The sequence below is a fragment of the Pseudonaja textilis genome, chromosome 1 (genome assembly GCF_049901715.1).
Source record: "Pseudonaja textilis isolate UNSWEBS1 chromosome 1, rPseTex1.2, whole genome shotgun sequence".
Lineage (NCBI taxonomy): Eukaryota > Metazoa > Chordata > Lepidosauria > Squamata > Elapidae > Pseudonaja > Pseudonaja textilis.
The window spans coordinates 16999325-17020651 of record NC_141990.1 but is presented as its reverse complement, the minus strand read 5'-3'; the positions used below and the strand labels follow the sequence as shown (position 1 = coordinate 17020651).

Genomic DNA, 21327 nt, shown 5'->3' with positions numbered 1-21327 from the left:
GACCGTATTAAAAAAAAAACGCTATGTAAATTCATAGCTGGGAAGAGGCGGCTGCTGTGGCTCTGCCTGAATTGGTGCTCTTAATGAGGCACCCTCCAGTCAATCAGATTTGTGATTCGATTCTTCAGTTTCTTCCAAGACACCGAAGTTGCCTGATCTCAGGGAAAGCTATATGAGGTGTCTTCTTCCAATCTGAAGAAAACACTTAGACCACTGGCTTGCCAGTCATACATACAGGAAGTGTATTCTTTTGTGGTTGGAGGGTTGCCTCTATTAATATACTTCAGTGAAAGGTTAAAAAATACAAATGTCAGAAGTTGGAAAACTGTAGCTTTACAACTATTACCCCAGTAATAATAGAACTGAGTCAAATTTCTTGGTGATTCTAAGCTATTCTTAGCAGTTTCTTGTTTGGTCCATAGCTTGTCACAGAGTCATCTAATAGAAAGTGCAATGTTTTGAATCAAGGGCCTTTACAGAAAATTTCAGGCCTCGGATTGTTCTGACCTTGTTCTATAAGAAGTGTGATATCCCATCCTTGTGTTAATTGGGAAAGGGTGGCATTACTGCATGTTACGCGTTATGTATTCACTTACATTTGGATGCTTCCCAATTCAGAATGCTTTTGCACTTTTTAATATATTTAATTGCAAAATGGGATGTAAGATCACACAGTCAAACATAATATAAAATACAGTCACAAAATAAATTCACAATATCTCCAGATTAAGCACATGGGTTTTAAAAGTGAGAAGCTTATGCTAATTTTTTGAAAGAACCATATGAACAGAAAGGTCTCCATCTACTTAAAACCACAATTGAGCCCAAAATTTCTGCTCTTAAGTGAGTCATTTATTAAGTGAATTTTGCCCCATTTTACGACCTTTCTTGCCATAGTTGTTAAATGAAACATTGCAGTTGATAAGTTAGTAACCCAGTTGTTAAGTGAATCTGGCTTCCCCATTGACTTTGCTTGTCAGAAGGTCTCAAAAGGTGATCACATCACCGTGGGACACAGCAATTGTCATAAATGTGAACCAGCTGCCAAGCATCTACATCTTGATCACATGATCATGGGATGCTACAACTGACATAATATTGAAAAATGGTCAAAAGTCACATTTTTCAGGGCTGTTGTAATTTTGAACGGTCACTAAACGAACAGTTGTTAAATAGAGGACTACCTGTACAGGGATGCTGTCTGGCAAACGTTTCTGAAGAAGATGTTCTATAATTAGATATTATTGTCAGAAAGTCCCTTTCTGATAATTTCATTAAATTTAAATGCCTTATATCATTTGGCAGAAGAACTCTAAGCAGAGATCTCTGAAGATCTTGCATAGGCACCAATAGGTGAAGGTAATATTTGAGGTAAGCTGATTCCAAGCTATTCAAGGCTATAAGAATTAATGCCAGGATTTTATGTTGAATCCCAAAGCAGTAGCAGTTAGCAATTCGTTTGATGAACTACTGGTGTTGTATGGACAAATTAGTAATCAGTTTAGACATCTACAATATGTTTTTCTTCACATTGCCAGTTCTATAATAAATTATTTAAAAAGATATAATCAGTGCAGGGGCATTATTTAAATTGTCTGGCTAACAACAATGGGTGGCTTGATCTTCTGAGCAAATACATCAGCACTGGTTTTATACTGTGCATTCCATGTAAAAGCTACATTGCCTAAATTCATATAGATATCCCAAGTAGTAGGCAGAGAGTAAGCAAAAATATCTTAATGGTAATATGCCTCCTTACCAAAGCAAGGAGGGGTGGAACAGGCCTTAAGTCCACAAGAGAGAGAAAATATGCAGAAGAGGCTCAGACAGAGACTCCCATAATTCGAAGGAGTATAGGAAGCGGGAGGAGGTACTGTACACTACAATCAATCTGGCAAGTTTCTGTTATTATAGCCACTCAATCAAAGTGGTTTTAGCATTCTTGGGGGTTTACTGTTCTGATCTACCGTGTGAGGCTGGTGCAGAAGTTCACAGAAAACTTTTAACTAAAATCTGTTTTGGATTTTTGGTAAATGTGTCCTGTGAGCAAGATTGGATCAAGTGGATCAAAAATCAGGCTTGTTAGAAAGTAGCTATGTAGATCCCAGCGAGTACACTGATGTTCATTGTCCTGTAATGTCTAGTACATTAAGTTAGATTTTAATCTTGTGTTCCCCATCTTTCGATGCAAACTTATTTTTATTGTATTTCACCTTGTGTGAGTTTAGCATGGTGTTTTTAACTACATATTCCTTATTTGTATTTTATTGTTTTAAGTTAAACTATTTAATTGTTTAAGGAAACTGCCTTGAATTCCTATAACCAGCATAATAATATATTAAATAGCTATATTTTTTTTCTTATTTAATTGGAAGGAAAAAAAAATACACTAAACAGTTATATGAATGGCTTTTTAAAACCAGTCTTTGTGCACAGGTTTTCCTTTGCATGAAGTATGTAGTTTTGAATGTTGAATCTTTTCAGGTTTTCAAACCCTATTCCTTTTCATCTTGAAGCATCAGAGGGCTGAATCCCCCTCCCCCCCAGGACTCTTAAAGGTTTCAGATGTTCTCCAACAATGCTTCTTTCTACTAATTACTGCAAAGAAATCCCTGTTTATTGAGAGGGAAACATTTATAGACATGGGGAAAGATTTCAGTAGGCCCATCTTGCCTCCTCTGCAGGAAATGTCTCAAGGCCAACTGAAACGTGATTTGAAGGATAGGAGCAAGTTGGCAATATCTCCTTTTTCCTCTTCCTCCTGCAGGGCAGGTGAACTTTATTGTTGCAGAGTTTTCTTTTATATTACAAATGAACTTTGTCAGTCTTTATAGCTTCCTCAACATATTGTTATGTTCTAAGTCTGTAGGCCATTGTGTCAATGAACAAAGATGCTTATGAGAGAAATATTTACTGGGGTGTCAACACAAAATTCCATATTGAGATGGTTGTACTCAAAGAACATGCCTCACGAGAGATGTAGAAAAAAAGGGGATGTTGTCATTTCTCACTTTCTAAGATTAATTAATGTTCAAACTCCCATGTATATCCAGGACATCTTTCTCCAATGTTCAGGGTTTGTTTGACCTGGAACATTCTTTTCAAAGAGGTTCAAAGAGACTTGGTGGCATTTCAGGGACCTCGATCACCCACTTCATCCATATAGAGCAAGGAATGGCTGTCAGGGGACTAGGACCAGAAAGAATACTTTCAGTGGATGAAGGGTTGGCCCCTGACCCCCCAGCCTTCACAGGGCTCTTTCACCAGCCCTCTTTAAATCTTTCCTGTTTAAGGCCAAAACCACAGCCCACCAGGGAGTTGAACCAGGTACATTGGAGTTGGCATTGGGAATACCAGATCCAAGCGAGCTTCTCTTTTTAGAGCCAACCACAGAGAGTAAAGAGATCCCCTCACCCAAATTATTCCTGGACATGGTCCAGAGGCAATGGGCTTAACCAGGAACATACCCCAACCCCAAGAGGGAATTACAAAAAGAATTATAACATGGCTCCAGACCTCACTGAGGTGCTATAATTACCAAGAGTAGACGGGCCTGTGGCGGCCTTAACATCCTCTGCCATCCTGTCTCAGAATATGGCGGCCACCCTGAAGACAGAGGATAGAAAGGCGGAGCTGACTCTCCATAAGGCACATCAGGCGATGGCCTGGGCAGTCAAGGCAGCAACGGCCGCTTCCTTTTTCACTAGAGACTCATTAATCTGGCTTCGCCAGATGCAGGTGAGAATTCTGCCTTATGACTCCCACTTTCACCAGGACATTAACAAACTGGTAGCAGTAATGGAATTTTTGGCTGATGCCACCTTAAATGCAGCCAAATTCACTTCCAGGGCCATTGCATTGTTGGTAACGGCCCGCTGCCTGCTGTGGCTTTGTCACTGGCATATGGACATAAAGTCTAAATGGAAGCTAGCTTCTGCTCCCTTCAGGGGTAGCAAGCTGGAGCCCATTTTGGTGGAGACTAAGGACAGGTCTTATCTCCTCTATACAGGTGAGCTGACAGACGTCCCTCACCTTATTCTCGTAGGCCTTCCTTTCGTCCAACAGACACCGGATTTGGCTATCCCCAGAGGGCATATCCACACAGACCTGACCACCAACCAGACAGAACCGGATTTCAGGATAGGAACAGGCAGCAATTACAGGCCAAGTGGCCATTTTGTGGCTCTGGAGGTCACCCCTTTTGCCACTCCAAGTGACCGCGAGTCCAACTGTCCTATTAGTGGCAACCTAGGATTATTTGTGCATCAATGGGAGGCAACCATGACAGAGACTTGGGTCCTAAATACTGTGAGACTGGGTCTCACGTTCAAATTTCTCTCCACACCCCCAAGATTCTTCATATGTTGCCCCATCTCAAAATACAATACAAAGAGAGACCTCATGGAGGCTGCAATACCGCACTTGCTGTACATTCAAGTTATCCAACTGGTCCCAGAGGACCAACAGGGGCAGGGATTCTACTCAATCCTGTTTATTGTCCGGAAGGCCTCGGCGGGTGGGTGGGTGTGGAGAGCAATTCTGGACCTGAAAAGATTAAATGACCATCTGACTTACAGGAGATTCAAGATGCAGTCCCTCCAGCCCATCCTGAAGAGCATCCAAGAGGGCAACTTCTTAACATCCATAGATCTGACAGAGGCATACCCCCACATGCCTTTCTTGCCATCCCACCGACGGTTCCTCCATTTCTACTATGCAGGCAGTCACTGTCAGTATAGGGCCCTACCATTCGGCCTATCCTCAGCGCCCAGAACTTTCACCAAAATACTGTCGGCCCTATCGGTGCACCTCAGGGCGATTCAGTCCTCCTCCCACTTTTGGGCAGCAGTGGATCTACAAGCCACAATCAGGGTCCTTCAGGATCACGGATTCTCCATCAATTATGAGAAGAGCCACCTGGCTCCTACCACCTTTTGCTGCACCTGGGGACAGTCATAGATACCTCATTATGCGAGGTTTACCTATCTCAGGAGCACCAGGACAACATAAAAGCTTTGGCAAATCGTATCCATGTGAACCAGTCAGTCCACTCAGTGGTGCATTTTAAAATAGTTTACCACCGGTTTGGTGGGCATGGCTTGGCGAGTGCGCTTTGCATGCACATGTGTGCCAAACATGCATTTTGCACAGGCGCAGAGGCTTTCCGACTCGCCTCCTGCAATCCTGCACTCTCCCTGTTGCTTCAGCAGCTGACGTGCGGTAATCTGTGCTGTGCAAAGCAGCTGCACTTTAAAAACAGGGAATAAAGGTCAGTATGGGAGCCCAGGTGGGTGGGTGGGTGGGTGGGCCCAACAGCAGCTCCTCAGAGAGAACTGGTTCGGTCTCCGCCAAACTTCGGTGCTACCGGTATGCCAGAACTGGCCTGAACTGGTAGAATACCACCACTGGTTCCACTAGTCCTCTTCTCGCAGCTCCTGGGCAAGATGATATCTTACATTTCAATTGTTCCCTGGATATGCCAGTATACCAGGAGTTTACAGTGGTTTCTCCTACCCTACCAAAAGTCTAGCAAGATCAACTTGGCTACCAAGATTCGGGTTCCACCCAAGGTACTTCAGTCATTCACAGTCATGGATGTCCCGGGCCATGACCAGGGGATATTCCTTCAAAGAGCCCAGTCGCCTGACCATCACCACAGATGCCAGCCTCTTTGGCTGGGCTGCCCACTTCCAATCACAGATGGCACAGGGCAGTGGATACAGGAAGACCTGGTAAATAATGTCAAGTGGCTGGAATGCAGGGCTGCCCACTTGGCTCTCAGATGGTTCCAGGGCAGGATCTCTGGCCACCACGTTCTCATTCTGATGGAAAATGTTGCCACCAAAGTCCATTTCAACTGCAAGGGGGCTCCCACTCCAAGTTCCTCATGCAGGAGGCAGAGCAATTGTGCCTCTGGGCAGAGAAGCATCTTCTCTCTATCAGAGTGGAATACATCTCAGGAACAACAAATGTACAGGCGGATTGGCTCAGCAGGACCACGGTCGACCACTCCGAGTGGCACCTATATCCATGCCTCTTCAGGGAATTGTTGGAAAGGTTCGGGATCCCGGTCTTGGACCTGTTCGCTACCTCATCAAACAGCATGCTGCCAAGGTTTTACTCCAGGTTTGCAGCACCAGGGGCAGAGGGGGCCAGTGCACTCTGCCCTCCGTGGCCTCAAGGGCTCCCTATACGCTTTTCCTCCTTTTCCCCTGATCCCAGGGGTAATCAGGAAGGTGCTGGCGGAGAAGGTAGAGGTCCTACTCCTGGCTCCCCACTGTCCCAGATGGCCATGGTTCACAGATCTGGTTAACCTTTCTGTATCCAGGCCCTGGAGGATTCCTCTGGACAGAATTTTCCTCAGTCAGGGGGCCCTGGTCCAGCCACATCCATAGTGGCTCCAACTGATTGTCTGGCATTTGAGCGGAGAGTTCTGAGACAGTTGGCCAGCCTGTGCTTTCTTACCTGCAAAGTAGCTTTCCTTATGGCTATTACCTCGGCCAGACAAATATCTGAGCTGGCAGCCCTTTCCATAAGGGAGGACCTGTGTGTATTCCATTCAAGCATGGTGGTTCTGTGGGCTGGATCCTCCTTTCTTCCCAAGGTAAATTCCTTGTTCCACAGGGCACAGGAAATCATCTTGCCAGATGTCTGTCTGGGCCCGACCCATGGAAAGGAAGTGGCACACTTTAGATGTCAGGAGGGCCCTCCACATCTACATCAAGAGGACTGCTTCTCTCAGAAAAGCAGAGTCCCTGTTTGTGTCCTTTCAGCCTTCAACGCTAGGTAACAAGGTTATGGCATCGACTGTAGGCCAGTGGATATGGGCATGCATCGCCAAAGCCTACAAGATTCTTGCTCTTCCATTGCCCTGGTGAGTGACAGTCCACTAGAAGCACGGCCACCACAGCTGCGTGGGCAACACAGGCCTCTATCGAGGAAATCTGTAGGGCAGTGGCATGGTCCTCGCCATCCCCGTTCATTAGACATTACAAGCTGGACACCTTCGCTTTACTGAAGCAGTTTTTAGCAGGCAAGTTCTCCAGAAGGTACACACCGACCCGGGGACTCGGGACCAGACTGCAGCCCACCCTTAGGACAAGCCAGCTTTGGTATGTCCCATTCTTTGGATTCTCTCGTCAGCACACTGGAAAAGGGGCATTGATGTGCTCCTTCTCGGTGTGCTGAGAGAGAATCCGGCCCCACCCTGGCAACCATCTGGTCCAGAATCCAGGAGTGAACAATAAGAACAGAAGTGCACCTTCATCAAAACTGGGACACAGGCAAGAGAGGCATAGCTACAAAGTTTAACAGGACTCAGTCTCTGGGCAGAAAGGCGGAGTTAACCCATTCTTTGGATTCTCTCTCAGCACACCGAGAAGGAGCATATCAGTTAAGACCAACACTCCTTCTATAATTTTCACTGGTCTTTTTGGCAAAGCTAAGTGGCTGTGGCTGTGATGTGTGTATATATGTTCTTGACAGTGGATAAGGCTGCCATACTTCTAAGCAGAAAAACTGGTGGAAGCAGATATATTGGATTGGGAAACTAGCCAAAGGTGCCTCAAATGCTTCCAATTCAAATTGCCCCCAAACCATTTCTTCTGACCTTTCCCGAAATAGCAGTCTTTTCTGGTTCCTGAAGAAGAGGCAATATTGGAAACAGGCGATTTACTGAACTCTGATAGTTTGTATGTGTCAGAAGTTCATTTACAAGTCCTTCTCTCTGCATTTTGTTTATGCTGTTTGCATTCATCAGAACATAGTCTAAAAGAGCAGTTCACTGACATTTTAGTGGCGTGCAGTTCTACTGAATTCATCTTCAGCTTGCCACCGTCAGGGTGAATAATTAGTGAACCTTCTATGTCAGAACTGGTTGCCGAAAAAGCTTCCATTTCAATCTTCCTTAATGAATCAGTCACTGAATCATTGCCTGGATTCATCAGTACAAAACCAGTTCCACTGTGTAGACCTAAATGTTTCCTGGTTTTATCCTTACTAAACTGGATTATGATGGAAAATTTAAGCTGACGGGAAAACATTGTTTCTTCTATTCACTGCTAAGCATCTATATTCAAATAGCATTCATAAGATAAAATTCTTTGAGCTTTCTTTGCTAGATATTCATAGAGGAATTTGTCACAAGGGTTTAAATGTATTTCAAACTTGGCTTTGTGGGAATTCGTGTATATGATTTCTCTCCAAACATATAAGCTTGTTAATTTTTTTTTTCTGGGGTTTTGAAATGCTTTGAATGTTTCAGGATTTGCTATGTACCTGTACTAGTCTTTGAAGGAATGCTTCCTGATTTTTAATTTTAAGAGACAATATTTACTTCTCCTTATTCCTAAAAAGGAAATTATCTAAAATGACACCGCCTGTTTGTTTTATCTTTCTGTGGATGCAGAGATCTGGAAGGGAAATTTGGAAAAGTAAAAAGACATTGTATTAGGTAAGGAAAACATTTCAAGGTATAACCAAGCTTTTAGGAATGCATTCCATTTCTCTTATCTAGTTTAGACTTTAAATCTGGATAAACTAGGAATTCTGACTAAGGGCCAAGCATTCTGCATTCCTCATTAGTTTTCTGTCAGATACTGAATATTTTCACAATAGAAGGTGCTTGAAATACTTCCTGCTGGAAATCATTATAAATAGACTATTTGGATAGGTTGAGCTAAAGCTCTGTCAATCGAATGCTTTATAGAGGGTCCAGCCAGATGGGTTCAAAACAGAACCAAAGAAATATTTTCTGATTGTTGTTTATTTGCTGATCAGCAACAGGTGTCAAGAGATAGACTGCCTCTGCACATGGAGCTTGTATTCTCATTAGTAATGCTTTTTAACTATCTGAGCCATATCCACACATTTGTTTAACTGCTTGGAAGAGCTGTGTAGACAAAGTAGCCCCTTGATATCTTGAACATGTGAGTTCTACACTCTGAGTGTGCATGGATTGAAGAAGTACGGTATTCATTCCCTTTTACATGTCTCCATGCAAAAGAACAATCTGGCCCAAACTGGCCAGAATCCTACTCAGGGTAGGATAATAACCACACCTTGCAAGTTTGGTGACATTACTTTTAGCAAGATCCCACTTGGGAATGTTTGAAAGATTTCTCTGCCTCTCAGTGGGTTTGACCTAATCAAGTAGGAAGAATTGAAAGAACTTGAGACAGTCTAAAATTGGAAAGAGGAACATGCTGCGAAGGTACATGTATCTGCTTGTAGAAAGAACAACAAAAGGATTGGAGGGGGCAAAGACATAGAGAGCTCCCATGGAAAAGAAAGTATAAAGTTAAGTTGCTCAACTTTTCGTTTGCTGTCTGTTTAGCTAACCCTAATTAAAAAATGCCTGGATGATCTTAACACATGATTCAGCTGACGAGCACTAATTGCTCTGTATCGGGCCAAGAGAAGATGAATGCTGTCAAATAAACCACAAGTCAGACAAGCTGATTCTTTTTTAGTCTGACACCATGTTCCCATGTACAAACCAGTTTTTACTGGAGCCTTTCCAGCATCAAAAGCAAATCCTTGGCTTCCCCGTATTTTTTTTTCCTTCTCTCTTTACTTCTCCATTGTTTGAAAATTCTAGTTTCCAATGGATTATTTTCATTAACACTGCCGGCCTGTTAATATGCACGTTACTATTAAAAAAAAAACTTGAAAATTTAGCTGTGCCTTTCTTGGTTTTTCAACAATCTCTGTAGATGGGAAAGGAACATGTGCAGCCATGCAAAGAATGAATTATTGTCACTAAAACCCCTTTAGTTCATTAATCATTTGCATAGGAGAGGACGTACCAAAGAGGTTGTTCCTTAGTAAAGAAAATACAGTTCTGCCACATACAGACAGAGTCAAGCTAAACATGAAGGCTCTTGAATGAAAAACTAGCTTTGTGAGTAGTAGAGTCAACTTGTTAATGCACCTAGAAAAATCAGAACTTTTTCCAACAACTTCTGGAAAAAAAAAAGAGAGAAAAAATAAACCTGATTTTGAGGGTGGGGGCAGGGAAGGTAGTATTGTTTTGCCAGTTAATTAGGAAGCCAAAATCTCTAGTGTCACTGAACACACATTACCAGGTTATTATCTTTCTGTTAAGGTTTCATAAAATGTTCTTTTTGTCCTTGACAATGGTGAGCACCAAAATAATTTTTTTTTTAAGAAGCAGCCCTTTTCAGAAGCCTTTGGTCCAACCAATTACTCATTAAAATAGGAAGAAGAGTATGGACTTGAAAAAGGGGGTGGACAAAGTCTGAAGATTAAGTTGGCTATGAAGAATGTTTTATGGTTTAATAAAAACATAGTTTTATTAAAGTTATTAAGAATAGGAACTTGCCCATTTTTCATTCAGAAATCACACATTTTATGTAATATTATTGCATGGGTTAGCTTTAAAAGATTACAGATTGTATTTTATTCAGTCCTTTTCTATTTACTATTGAGTAAAGATTGAAAAACTCTGAGATAATATTGAAACTATGTAGTATATAGAAGTTTTTTCTCTCTTAAATTGCATATAAAAATGCATCCAGATTTGGAAGTAATAACAAAGGGTGGAGACTAATAGTTTTCTGTGAACTGAAACTACCAAGGAAAGAATATTTTGGAATGCACATTCCTCATCCCTCAATATAGATACTGATTTAGACCAACGAGGGTGGATTGATTTAAATTATAGAGATTCAGATTACTGATTTAAATCATCAAGAGAGATATCTGAATTAAATTATTTTCAAGAGAACTTTTCCATTTCATAAACTTCTAAAACAATGATGGATATGTAAAGATAAATATGAGATAAAATAGTAGCATTTTTTATCATTGAGAATGGTATGCTATATAATTTTTAACTTAATTTTTAGAAAGTAGTTCATAGTGATCTATTAGCTATATTAGTTGCAGACAGAGCAGTACATTAGGAACTGTAAGAACTAAATCATGCACATGATATAATGGTATTTTTATATAGCTAAACCTTAAATCTTGTATTAATATTTAATTTTCTCATTTAAGCAAAGCCCTTGGATGATAGTAACCCATTACTATTTAAAAAAATTATTAAACTCCAGCAGAAGAAGTCACCATATTTAGGTTAGCTTTGGTAAGATTTAATCGGATGGGATTCGGCCCGGTTTGGGCGAACCTGTAGCTCCAAAAAACAGCTGGAAGCGAACAAGTTCACTCTGAAGGTGAAGGTATTTCCTTTTTTTCTGCCACCGATCAGCTGTTTTCCGAAGATCAGCTGTGCTATGCAATTTAGATTACTTAGAAAGAAGGAAATCGTTGGACTTCTTGCTTTCTAGCTAATCTAAATCGCGTGGCACAGCTGATCCCCCCTCGCTGTTGCACTGCTTCGCCCAGGAGGCAAAAAACAGGGCGTAGGGGGGCACCCCATTTTTGTTTCCAGGAGGCTTCCCTGAGGCCCAGTAGTAAAAAATTTTATTTATTTATTTTGCCTACTGGGCCTCAGGGAAGCCTCCTGCAAGCAAAAACAGGATGCCTGGGGGGGAGGGGTGCACAGCACTCCCCACACCCTGTTTTTGCTCTCAGGAGGCTTCCCTGAGTAGGCCAATATATATATATATATAACACCCACCCAGTCACATGTCCACCTAGCCACACCCACATAACCGGTAGTTAAAACATTTGCATCTCACCCTGGATTTAAATGAATCTATTCTTCTTAGACTAATATTACATTGATGATTTTTGTTTGAAAAATAAATATAATCTACCCTTGTATTATCATTAGCTAGTATTAACAGGACCTGAGGAACTTTCAAGCAATCATTTTAGAATATTAATTGAAAATTGTGCTTATATTTTTTTATTATTACTAGCATAATTTTTGACAATCTTAACACCTTGTGCTCATGATTTCTATCGTATCTGATTCCGTGGACCAACTGCTTACTGTGATAAAAGAACAAAGCTATAGAGATGAAACTTAGACCTGCAAGGCTGACCTTATTTTTCTAACTACAGTTCTTAGAAATAGTCTCAGAAGTCAGCTGGAGATATCTAGAGGAATAGTTAATCTGGAGTGTTAAAGGGCATTGTACAGAGTAGAGTAGGAAAGAGATGAATTATGTGTCATCAAGTCAGTGTCAACTCGGAGCAACTACATAGATTTTTTTTTTTTACATGGCAATCTTGTCCCTAAACTAGTCTTTCAGGCCCATTGCCACTGTAACTGACTCCATCCATCTTGCTGCTGGCCAGCCTCTTTCTTTCCTTCCATTATTCTTAACATCAGAGCCTTTTCTACAAAAAGCTCGGTCTTCACATGATATGTCCAAAGTAGGATAATTTGAACCTGGTCATTTGTGTTTCAACTGGGAACTCTGGTTTTAGTTTCTTGGATTATCCGTTTGTCTGTTCTCTTGACTGTCCGTGATATTTCAAGAATCTTTTCCGACATCTAAGTTCCAAAGTGCCAATACTCTACTTATCCAATTTCTTCAATTTTTTGCTCCCACAGAGTCTCACAAGGAATACCATTGCTTATTCTGACCTTTGTGGATACAACAAACACACTTCATGGCATCTGAATATCTTTCCCAAGATCTTCACTGCTACTCTACCAAGCACTAGTCTGTAACATTGTCTTGTCTGCTTCTTCCTTTACCGCTGATGGTTGAAGTTAAAAGGCAGAAGCTATGTACCACTTGGATATCCCCATTATCAATTCTAAACAGAAGAGATTCTAAGGCAGATTTTTTTAAAAAAAATTAAGACAAACGTGCAAAGTAGTGCATTTTTAATTTGATGAGCCTCTGGTGCCAAGGGGTGTAAAAACTTCAGATGCTGAAGTTCTATAAGCTTATAAATTGAGAGTAATTAATCAGAGTAAATAATTATCATCTGTAGTAGCACCTAGGGTAGCAACTATTCATTAATTGAGGTAGTAGCCATCTGTTTTTGCTATAAGATTCTATCTCTTCTCCCACCATGGGCATGCAACTGACTAATTCTATATTCTAGTCCTAACATTTGTAAATTGATACATTGTTGCTATACCTTTTTGTTGTGTATACCCTCTTTTTGACTTGTGCTGTATACAGGTCCTCGATGGAAGGGAGGTTGGTAGTAATTGTTTTTTCTACAGCCCTAATTATCCTCTGAAGTCTGTGTCTGTCCTGTTGGGTTGCAGAACCAAACCAGACAGTTATAGAGGTGCAGATGATAGACTCAATCATTCCTCTGTAGAACTGGATCAGCAGCTCCTTGGGCAGTTTGAGCTTTCTGAATTGGCGCAGAAATAATGTTTTTTGTTGTGCTTTTTTGATGACGTTTTTGATGTTAGGTGTCTTAATACCATCATGAGTTCTCAACCAGTACAAGTTAATTGGCTAACGTGTGTATACAATTTATAGAAGAGTTACTTCTATATGTTTATGCTAAAACCTTCATGCCAGTCTGTTGATAAAATTGTTTGTCCTTATGTCTCCTGAATTCCCTGGCTTATTTTGCCTCATTTGGACTCTATGTATGAATAATAGTTTGAACAGAATATGTGAGCCTATGATATGGAGCACTCTGAATAGAGACAGTATCTTCCAAATTATTACTTAAGTAGTGTTAACATCCAAACTGTATCACTAGGAAATGGCCTTGAAGGACAGGATGAAGAGCTGCTACCAAGGCAACATTCAACAAGCAGGGCTAGAATCTGTTCTAAGAAACAATTTGGAGAAATTATCTCAGACAAGCTTCTCCCCGTTTTCACATGAAAATAATGTGAGGGAGGCGAGAAGCATATTCAGACTTGCAAAATTCTGCTCCAGTAAAGTAGTTTCAGACCCACAATAGACAACCCAAGACCTGTTGGCTCATCCTTTCTGAGATGTTTCCTTATCTAAACAGAGGAACAGAATAATGATGGGCAGGCAAAAAAGAAGTGAGAGTGTGAACAACTTTCAACGTCCTATTGGCTTCCTAATTGGCTTTGTTGGCAGAGAATGTTGGAAATCACAATGTGACAATGTCTAACTGTGGTGACACTCCAGTGGCCACAGCTTTATGAATACAACTGATGTGAGGATCCTTGAAATTTCAATTCCGTTGGCCCTAGATTTGGAGTGCGTTCTTTAAGTTAGCACATTTGAGGTACCTAACGACCGCACTAGATTGCTTAATAATTGCAACTGGAACTGCCATTGTAAGGTGGCATTGTCACCTGACATTGTGTTTTATGATTGTGTCACTTAGTGATGGAGTTCCTGGTCTCAGTTACTGTTGCTAACTAAGGACTACCTGTGTACACTTTTAGTTGCATTTACCCACAAATATTAGATTAAAACTCAGAAAGTTGAGAGTTTAATCCTACACAGTGGCAGATGTTTCTTTTTGGGTGGGACAAGGAAAAAATATCCGCTGCAAACTCCATGTCGGCATCAGGAAGAGCATCCAGCCAGTAAACGCTCAGCTCCACCCAGCTGTCCTGACTCTATCTTTAATTAAGGGACTAGAGGATTGTAAAAAGAAAAAACAAAAACAAAAAATGACAAGGTGTCATAACAATAAGAGTGTATTCCTGATATTAGTGATAAAGTTTATGGCAAAAATAAAACCAGCTTTTAAAAATCAGACATCATTTACTCTCTTTTATCTCTCTACTGGCAAAATTTTAGGGTCAAATCCATAGCCAGTCTTCTGAAGTGGATCAAAATTAACCAGCCAATTCCCAACTCAAAAAAAGCATAACCAGACCACTAATGTGTTTGGAGTGGCTTGCAGCTGACAATTGCAAAGATTGGTAGCATTATGAAAATGAGACATGGATACTAAAACTGCATCTTGGAAAGATTATTTCTATGCAGATAATTTGCCATAAAAAAATATATCGCAGTCCTTAAAACTGTCAGACAGTTTGCTTTGTCTAGGGAAAAATGATTTATGTGGCATTAAAATATATTTTATGTTCCAGTCCTTTAGAATTAATGTTTATTGCCTGTAAAAATGAAATTCTTCCTATGGATATTCAGAAGTTTTGGTGCTGCGCGAGTTACATATTCAAGTTAGAAGCTTGCAGTGCTTTGCAGAAATGCTGTAAATAAATGGCAGAGCAATGTTACCTTGGATTTGTACTGGCAAGAACTTCCTGACTTGAATGTCAAAGTCGCTTGGCAGGCAAGACCTTGGTACTTATATGGATGAAAAAGGTAGGGAATGGTGTGACTTCTTTCTAGCAAATTTAGTAAGGATGATTTCTCTGTGTATAAGCAACACCTGAGATCATTATGTTCAAGAAAAAACTAATGTTAAGTTTACAGAGGGCAGTTTTTATCCATTCATCTTCTCCAGAGAATTTTATGGCTTGTCCACACTCCATGTAAAGCTAATTATTTCCTAGTGTACTGTAATGCCACTAGTTATGATGAATGATGTGATTGTAGTTGAGAAATGGAATGGCAGTGCACAGAGTTTAAAGATGGGTTACATTGCATCTATTTGTACAAATATTGAGATATGCCCCTGCTAGGACCAGAACTCTTACTGTATTATATCTTAATACTCTTGTTTTTACCCTTAAGAAGATATTTCTCAGTATGAGGAATTTCAAGCAGATATGTGGAGATTGACTGTGCTTCTTGTGCTTCTTGGTATGGTTTTGGTGTCTAGATTATGTTCTAAATTGGTGTTATAAATGGGAGGAAGGTTTAATTGCATCTGAAAATAGTCAAGGTTGTCACTGTGAAACCTGATTTTAAGGCATGTGTTAGTGATATTTTAATGTAGCAGCTTTTAGAAAGTGCTTGTTTGTGTATGACCTTTAGCAAACTTTATAGTAATTTTTAAAATTTATTTATATTGTGCTTATTCTGTCCTTTTGGAGATAGAAGCTGTGGAAGCCTAACAAAAGGTCTTGAATGAAAGCCAAAGACATTAGTGTATCTGTCTGGTAGTTAAGAGTCCAGTTACTACCATGTTTCTCCAACAATACGGCCTCCTCCAATAGGAAGTCTCAGCATGTTTTATAGGCATAAAATGAAATTAAGCCCCTCCCCCCAAATTAAGGCCTATATGAAACATGCGAAATGAGGGGGAAATGGTGGGGGGCTTGTTAGGAGCACCATACCTCGCCACCAACCTCCCTACTGTCACCAAGTACTTTGCTGCACACCTGGATATGGTGCTGCCTGCATTGGTGGGGCACTTCGTATTGGGAGACCTTCTGCCATTGTTGCTTTCCCTTCTCCCCGTGCTGCTGCGGCGTTTGAAGCAACTCTGCAGCATTTGGCGCAGCCACACGACGTTTGGCGCAGTCACACGGGGCTGGCCAGGGCTCCTTCCTGCAACCGGAGCCCAGCAGAGACACTCAGCTTCACACGCTCCTGTCACTGCCTTCCCAGGCATCGTTTGAAGGCAAAGCCTATTCTTTTAAAAACGATGCCGTACTATGACAAAGCCTCCCCTGCCTGAGAGGGCAGCCCAACCCCATATGGGGAGGCGAATCTCCTGGGGCCACAGCGCAGGATCAGCCCACCCTGGGAGAAGCCGCCATCCCTTCCTGGCGCTTGGCAGAGCGCGAAGAGCTTCACCTGGGGCGCTCAGCACAGCTGACAGATGGGCCCTCCTGCCCGGTGGCAGAGCTCTGTCCAAGGCAGCGAGCACCTCCCCTCCAGGCCCTCCGCTCATCCCGCCAGGGCTGCGCCGGAGTTGGGCGGGCTGGGCAGAATGGGAAAGCGAGCCGTGGGTGTGCACCGGCCTGCCAAGCAAAAGACCCGGGTGAGCTTGGCTTCCCAAGTCCCTCCAGCCCAACCCCGAAGGGGCCACCAGGAGAGGCCGCCCGAGGCAGTGATAGCACCCACCCATCTGTGGACAGGGAGGTGAGGCGACGGCCCACGCCGCGTCCTCCGAGCTGAGCCCCACCAAGTGAGTGCCTGCCCGATGCCCATGCCGCTGCAGTTGTTGGAGCTGCCGGCGCGTTTGGAGATGTGTGGGGATGGGGACAGGCTGGGCGAGGAGTGGAAAGGATGGGCAGCTTTGGGCTTTCTCTGCCGGACCCGCCGGCCAGGGAAGCAGTGCTGCCGTCGCCTCGCTTCCCTGTTTGCGGATGGGTGGGTGCTATTGCTGCCTTGGCCAGAGCTCCCGCCGCTGGGCAGGAGGGCCCACCTGTCACCTGCGCTGGACCTCGCCTCCCTGTCTGTAGCCAAGTGTCTCCACCGGGCTCCGGTTGCAGGGAGGAGCCCTGGCTGGCCCCCCGTGGCTGCGCTGAGCACCGCGTGGCTGCGCCAAACGCCACAGCGATGCTCCAAACACCGTGGCGGCACGGGGAGAAAGGAAAGCAATGGTGGCGGAAGGTCTCCTGATACAAAGTGCCCCACCAATGCCGAGGTCAACATCCAAGCAGTTGCCGCCCGCCTGCCTGAGGATGCAAGGGGGGGGGTATTAAGTCACTCCCGAAAAGACGGCCTAGCCCTTTTTCGGGGTCAAAAAAAAAAAGGCCCAGCCTTATTTTGTGAGAAACACGGTAGTAAGGAATATTGCTACCTAATGTGGTATGTCTATAATAGTTGATTAAATTATGAGAAACCTGTTAATTGAGGCAGTGCAACCAGCTGGATTCAAAGGGAAAAAATGATTCAGAGAGCGTCTTGGCATTTCCTGTACATCTTTTTCTATGTCCAGATGTCTTTTCCTCAGTTTTTTCTTTGTAAATCAATCGTGGTACATCACGGAGAGTGTTTTTTCCATATCCACCAAACTTATATGGAAAATACTTTTTTATTTTTTATTACTCAGAACAGCTGTGCTAAGAATTTTTTTAAGGCAAAGGTTTCCCTTGTTCAGACTCCGGGGGGCAGTACTCATCTCCCATTTCCTAGCTGAGGGAGCCAGCATAGTTGAAGACACTTCCGTGGTCATGTGGTCAGCATGACTATATGCTGAGGTGCTCGGAACCCTGTTATCTACCTACCAAAGTGGTACCTATGTATCTGCTCACATTTGCATGCTTTCGAACTGCTAGATGGCGATTTTTTATGTTGCTCTAATTACAAATAGTCCTCAATTTATAACCAGAATTCAGACTGGAATATTTGGTTGGTGAACAAAGCAGTTGCTAAATGAGACATCACATGATTGCTTTATGCAATGATTGTGATACGGGCTCTTTCAGTTGTGGTTGTGCTACAGGGCCCACTGGTGTATGAAAATTTGCTGCAGACTGGAAGACTTTGATCTGCTTCCCCACCCACCAGGCCTGGGAGGCCTCAGCTGGCTATAAGGCCCATCAGCATATGGAAAACCTTCATGGTCCAGAAGGCCTGGACCTTTTCTCCACCACAGTATGCCCAGGGGGCCCAGGCTTTCTCCCTGACCCACCACACCAGGTGGGATTCAAAAATCCCAGCAACCGGTTCACTGACTGGTTGCTGGTGGTCGTGGTCATGGTGGTCGTGGCCTACCGGAGCTTCCAGCTTCTGGTGGGCCTCCAGAGCCCAGGGGAAGCCATTTTTGCACTCCCAAAGGTCCGGAGGCTTCCCCTGGGCCTTGGGGGGGGGGAAACAGCCTCCCCTGGGCTGTGTAGGGTCTCCGGAAGCTGGAAACAGGCTGGTTTTTGGAATTCTGGAAGGCTCATTTTTCTTCCTCCCAGAGCCTCTGCACAGACCTTTCACTTACCTCTATTGAAAATGGGCCGCGTGGAGGGGGAGGGTAGGAAAGGCCAGTGGGTCAGTTGAAATACCAGTTCGGTGAATCAGATGTAACTTTAACATCCGGTTCACCCGAACTGATCCGAACCGGTAGAATTCCACCCCTGCACCACACCTAGGAAGCCTTGATCAGTTATAGGGCCCAGCAACACGCATAAACAGAACATAATAGGGCAAAATTTGGTGTTTGGGAGAAGTCACAAAAAGAAATTGTATTTGAAAATAGATCAAATTTCAAATTGTATTTGAAAATATATCAGATCAGGGACTGCAGAGGAAAAAATGCCTAAACATCTCTCTAATGCATCCCTATGAGAGAGGCAATATGGTAGCGTCACAGGATGTCGCATCCTCATCCATTGTAGAGGCTCGTTCCTCCCAGATACATGACCCATAATAGAACTATTACTAATGATTTGGAAAGAGTTCCAGAATCCAATCTGTGCATGCTTTCCCTAGCTGGTTATCTGCCCAACCCAGCCTAATACTGGAAGGAAATTATGTAAACATTATATGCATGTTTGTCTTTCAGTATAGCATATCTCATAACTGGACAGAACAGGACCAGATTTGTGGGAGGGAGAGTGAAACCAGCAACAGAAGGTTCTCCCATGAGCTGTTCAGAGCATCCAGAAGTGGGAGGTGTTTCAGTCTCTTCTGGAAAGGCTGGGCTTAAAACTCCGGGACGCTCCTCCTCCTCCTCCACGGGACACCTCCCCAGCGTCCCCCAGTTTTAGCTCAGCCTTCATGGTAAGAGGTTGTGCACTCCCTGACTGGAACGGTTTTCTGATTCAGGTTTGCTCTTGGGTTATTTCGGCTTTTCAAATTCTTCCCCATTTAATTTGGCTTTTTCAGGCTTGTCCCATTGCTGGCTGGAGAATTCTGAGAGTTGAAGTCCACAATTCTGGGAGTTGGAGTTAAAGTTGCCAAGTTTAGAGACCTCTGATCTAGTCAATCAAGCTGCATTATCTTCAATTCTTTATTTAAGAACTTGAATAATGGAAAAGCCCCCCCTCCCCCCACCGCATTTGATCCAGCAACATCTTCCTTTTTTAAAAACAATTGGTCACATATATAACAAACACAGCTTCTTAGAGGCATTTCCTCCTTGTGAAAGAATAGAGGAAAATCTCTCTTTTAAAATAATAGTTCAATTTCTCTTTTCCTTCTAAAATCTTTTTGCCTAATCTATACTCACCTACAATGTCAGTGGAACAAAGCAGCGCAAAACTTTAGGTTTATGTCCTAGTTTTATTTTTTTAAGTAGAAATAAAATAACATTCTACTTCTCTGTTTCAAAAGTCATTTTGCTTTGATACTAATTTTGTGGAAGCTATTCTTGCCTTCTCCCTTCCCTGCATTTTACAGTTTTACTAAAATGTTTGAAAACATAACAATATCAGTTTTACTACGGTCTTTGAAAACTTTACTGTGACTTCTGTTTGGGAGATCCAGAAGAAATTTTGGCGTATTAAATGGAGGGACATTAAAACAAAAATCATTTTCAGTTTTTTTATTCTTCCTCCAGCCTGGACATAGTACAAAGGAGTTCTTGGCAGAGTTCACTACAGATGGTTTGAAAGAGTAGGGCAAATGTGATCTTCAGCAAGCTTAATTCTCTGTCTCTTGCATTGAAACTCCAGAATAATATTACACAGGCCAGGTGCAGAACATACGTTAAAGTGATGCTATAAAATGCATGGCTTTGATTTGTTGTGAATGCTTTAATATTTTCTGCTCCTTTTTTTGGCAATGTAAACATCATGTTAGAGTGGGAATTTTTCACACCTTTCTTGTGAATGCTGTCTTCAGAAACTGTGAATACTATCTTCAGAAGGGCCAAAATAGTGGACGTTTTTATTATATGTATCTCTTGACAGCTTCAAAATCAATGGCAGATGTTTCATTTTCTCCATGAACTGGGAAAAGATAAATGGTGTGGGTGGTTGATACTGAAAGAATCAGTTTTAGTATTTGCATGCAATATCTTACATCCGTTTTTTCTCTGTTTCCTTCGGTACACTTGTTTATTCTGGCTCTTTTTAAAAGATTCTGATTGTGGTGGACAAGTTAGTTTCCTTCCCCATAATTAAATTTGAGCCACGTTGTCACTTTGGCAGGAAAACCTGATACGTCTACTAGTGTTTAAATTTTCTGGTTATCACCTTGTTCTTTTCTCTTTGCCTTTGCAGCCAATATTTCTCTTCATATTTCTCTTTTTCCATCAGTCTCATTTTAAAACATAATTTTTTAAAAAATATAGGATACAAGTTGAGCCATTATAACAGTCTTACTATACAAAACAGAATCAGTTTGTACAAATAGTATTCCCATATTGTCTTGTAAGAATATATGGTTCTTGGCCTGTTGTCTCTGAAATACCTTTTTGGAGAAAGCTAAAATAAAATCTGTATCTTTTGTTTAAAAGTAACACATACTTTTTCTTGTAATAAGGTGGCCTTGAACCATCTCATAATTTATATACATGTTTCTCAAGTTGCAGCTGCTTCAGTACTGCTCTGTGGCCGTGATCAGCCATGGTTGTATGATTGTCATTTCCAATGCTCCCTGACAGTTTTTCACAAGTGAAGGGGAGGAAACTGGCAGGAAGTTTGAACTTGATAGTGATTGCCAACATGCCCTGCCAGTTTCCCACAAGCAA

The 21327-nt window shown here is 42.3% G+C and overlaps 1 protein-coding gene and 1 pseudogene across 5 annotated transcripts in view; both read left to right on the top strand.

Moving 5' to 3' along the window:
* Positions 1 to 21327, top strand: part of CUX1 (cut like homeobox 1) — a 335407-nt gene that overhangs the window by 36184 nt on the left and 277896 nt on the right. The gene's annotated exons all lie outside the window — the stretch shown is intronic.
* Positions 2643 to 4217, top strand: LOC148127508 (uncharacterized; annotated as a pseudogene).